This window comes from Octopus bimaculoides, chromosome 3, assembly GCF_001194135.2.
Source record: "Octopus bimaculoides isolate UCB-OBI-ISO-001 chromosome 3, ASM119413v2, whole genome shotgun sequence".
NCBI lineage: Eukaryota > Metazoa > Mollusca > Cephalopoda > Octopoda > Octopodidae > Octopus > Octopus bimaculoides.
The window spans coordinates 113,410,386-113,414,548 of record NC_068983.1 but is presented as its reverse complement, the minus strand read 5'-3'; positions in this window follow the sequence as shown (position 1 = coordinate 113,414,548).

The window sequence follows — 4,163 nt, the reverse complement described above, 5'->3', positions numbered from 1 at the left end:
TTTCTGCTATAATCACATCAATTACAAATAAAAAGAAAAGAAAAATTCACCTGGGATGCGTCCTGTTACTCGTATCATTGAGGACTGTCAGCTTAGATCGTTTCCTCGATTTTCTGAGTTGGATCCCGCGTATCATATTCTCATCTTTGAGGATCTGACTGGGGTGTTAGTATATGTTGGTCAGTCACGGCAGAGGAGGAAATGTTTTGCGGAGATGGGAATCGACTGAGACACAACTCGGAGGACTGCCCTGGACAATCCGACCGGATACCAACAAACGTTCACCCTCTATCGATGCTTGTCACCATGCCTGATCTGAGCTGATGTATCGGTTTTGTTGAAATATATCTGACAAGTGTGTGATAAAATATTCCTCATATTTATGTGCGTTCAAATTTTGTACGTGTTTTTTTTTTGTTGCTTTTGTTTGGAAATAAAAGAAGGCAGTTTTTAATAAATCGTCTATTTTTCATGTTAAGAAAACTCGACATCTAATCTAGCATGCTATCCTGCTAGCTCTCTATTATCACTATCATTAAATCATTTGTCTTATTATTCTTTTCCAAATAGTGCATCCTTTGTGTCGCGATTCAGTAAATGATGGGTTACATTACTCAGACTAACCTTAAGTTGAGCACAAGAGCAGTCTTCGAGAATGATCAAGACTTGCAGTAGATAGAAAGGCTTACAGACAGACAAACAAACAAAATAAAGTGAAAACCTGACAGTGAGTTAATGCGAAAGAGGCAAACAGAATGAAAATTCGAAGGGATGACTGAGGTCTTTTGATAGTAAGAATCATATGTTGAGCGATTTGAAACCTTTAAGTTCTTGGAAAACATAGTATTCGCAACTGGAGGTACAGTGATTCAAGCCTTCAGCGATTTGAAACCTACTTGGATGACAAATCTCTGCTTTTCACACAAAACATTCGATACCAGCATCAAATCTCACCTTCTGTATTGTCCCGGTCCACATAGAATGAATACAAATGTTATGTGAAAGTTCTAGACATTCACAGATAGGTGTCTCGCATCAAGCATTGCGTATATTGATATTTACTCTGAACCAAATTTATAATTTTATGTTATAATTCACCTGAAGAAAACGGTTTCTTTCATAATGTGATCGGTGTATACATCAATAAGAAACTCGTCTGAAACAGAAGTAGTGATCTTCAGCTTATCTGTGTTCTCTCTATCTCTCTCCCTATATACATACATACATATATACATACATACATATATACATACATACATACACAAGAGGCAGGAAACCTGTGACAAAGAAGAAAGCATAAATCACGACATAATCTATAAACTCACATAGCCTTTGATCTATGATTTTTATGTTATCCGTTTATTTGTATTTGCAAGCATTTTATAAATTTCTAAAATCTTGTGAAAGTGGAAGATCGTAAACTGTGATATATTGAAATTCTAGAAGCTTCTGAGATATGAAGAACTTCCGTGTGTCATGCCTGACGGTAGATTCACCTAATTTATAATACATACATGTTGGTTTACTTACAACTCAATTTTAAACATGAATATATACATTAATACATACATTCATAAATATATACTCATCACTTTTATACGTAAACATATACACACTTATATAAACACATACACATATACATGAATCTATAAAGACACACATAAAATCTGATGTACATGAATATAAACATACATACATTTTACATGCATAGACTCATAAATATATCCTCACACCCAGGCAAACAATCGTAATGCATGCATACAAGGCGCCGCTCACATCAGACGTGCAGGTGTCTTTTTTTCCGACTCCTCCAGCCTAACCAGTAACGGGTTTATTTCTCCTGTTATAAATAAGAGAAACACCTTTTATCTGCCAAGATTCCAATATATGTGGCTTAGACCATGTTCAGTTCTGCTACTACGACCATGACTGATACTGATAAAAAAAAAATGTGAAGTAATCGCCGCTGCCATCACTAAACTCTCCTATATCTCCTCATGAGAATGATTCCACTGAAACGACTGTGAAGAAATGTATTGAACATAAGAACATTTTCAAATCACAGTTAGTAAAAAGAAAAAGAAAAAACAACTTTTCTTCTTCTTCCTCTGAAATTCTATTGAGCGACGGGCCATTCTGAGTAAGATGAAAATAGGCCAACGCTGTAATTTTGAGAGTTATTGCTGACATTGCTGGCGAGCACATGAAATCATATGAAGTTAATTACTGGACAATTAATACTCTCATAAAGACTATCATTCTTAAAGATCACCTGAGAAATATCTGAAGTATGATAATGAAATTACTAAACGGAAAGCATGACTTGAAGTAAACATCAACAATCTGTGCCGCCATATTGGTATTTAAGCACAATAATAAGATATAAGAAGAACAATGAGTTCAGACCTTACCCGTTACATCTTAAGCAAAAATGACAAAACTCTACAGTGAATTTTCATATCGAGCTTTTCAGAGAAAGCTAAATACGCTAAAACACAATTAGGGACACTGAAAATTCTTTGCTATCACAAGAAACGTTTTGATCGAGTTATATCAATCAAGTTTGCTACCAATGTACTGGCATTCTAGCAAGAGATCAAGAAAGAAAAATTTACTGTTATGAAGATGCATATAAAGATCCTTCCAAACTCAAACTGGGTGCTGTAAGCAGAATAACAAGAAATTACGGAGCACGGCTTAGCATTGTAAAATTAACATACCAGAATATATATCTTCTGACGTATGTATCAACTGTCACAATTCTACCTCATAGTAAGTATCTGAAGCTTTGCAAGTCAATTACAAATAAACATTGTAAGCCAAGTTAAACCTCTAGCCTGAAAAAGAAACATTTCATAGAGTCTAATAGTTTTTAAATGTAACACACATCCATAAAATATCAGAAACGTGTAAAGAAGAGATTAAAAAAGTAATTAAAAGAAAATTTTATAACCATAAGGAAACAAGAACATCGAACCACTGTCGACAATGTAAAATATAGATCAACATATAAACGCCTAATACAGAACAGACTGTTTGCCAGAATTCCCAAATCAGTCTATTATAGTTTCACTAGAAAGAGCACAGACTCTGTGAGATATACCACATCAGAAACAATACAATTTGAAAGAAACTGGACTTCTGTAAGAGCTATATAAGCTGTATGTAGTACAACAGGATCAGGGCAAGTGTGTTCAGCAGGAAGAATGCAAAATTAATGGCATAGCAATAGAAACAATCCTAAAATAACGATAAAGAAAAAATACCTCGGCCCAGATTTTATAAGAATAAATTGCTTCAATAATTTCACTTTTAATCGCTGAGATTAGATAAGAATGTTATGCAAATGAAGTCTGAGGATGATGAATCGTGTCCAAACACCTGCCAACCATTAGTATTCTCATTTCAATAAGCCTCCACATCACTAAATGTAAAATATGCTGTAAATAGCTTGCCATAAGATGATATGCGATATATCAGCTGCGGGTAAAGAAATATGGGTTTGTATAAAACAGCTACGAATCCAATCAAGAATATGATGTAGAAAGAAATAGACAAATAAGTGCAGGCAGTTAGTTAGTGACTAGATTAGCAATTATTACAACAGCTACTTGTTGTTGGTAGGAACTTCTAAATATCTACTCATTACTTCTTACAGCACTTTACTTCCCAGAGATGATGTACAGTTAAATCCAATGCAACATATTACGAAAAGTGTATCCGCGAACTGAACCTCTTAGGTCCAAGAATTAATACGAATAGAATTAGGAAGTTATTACCCAAAGTACTACAAATATTTGAATGAAATTTTCTGAGTCCAAGTGTGGACGAATATTCCTCTGGCATGGGTCACACGTCTTGACCCACATCAGAGGAAAATTCTGCGTCTTATTGGCTAAATGTTATTGAAGCGGGAAGTTAACCCTAACCATATAAATGTCTGATTCATTACGAGGCTTAAGAGAAATTTACCTAAGATCAGTATAGTAGTAAGTTTAAGTTTCACCGGAATAGGAATATGGTGTTGGTGATAGTTTTGTCATCGCCTCAAATAACAAATTATTAAAATGGATAGTAAAATTAATATATAGTGAATACTATCAACAACTTTGTTCGACTTTACATTCACGGAGTTAATTTGCATTTTTCTTTCACTCTGTCTC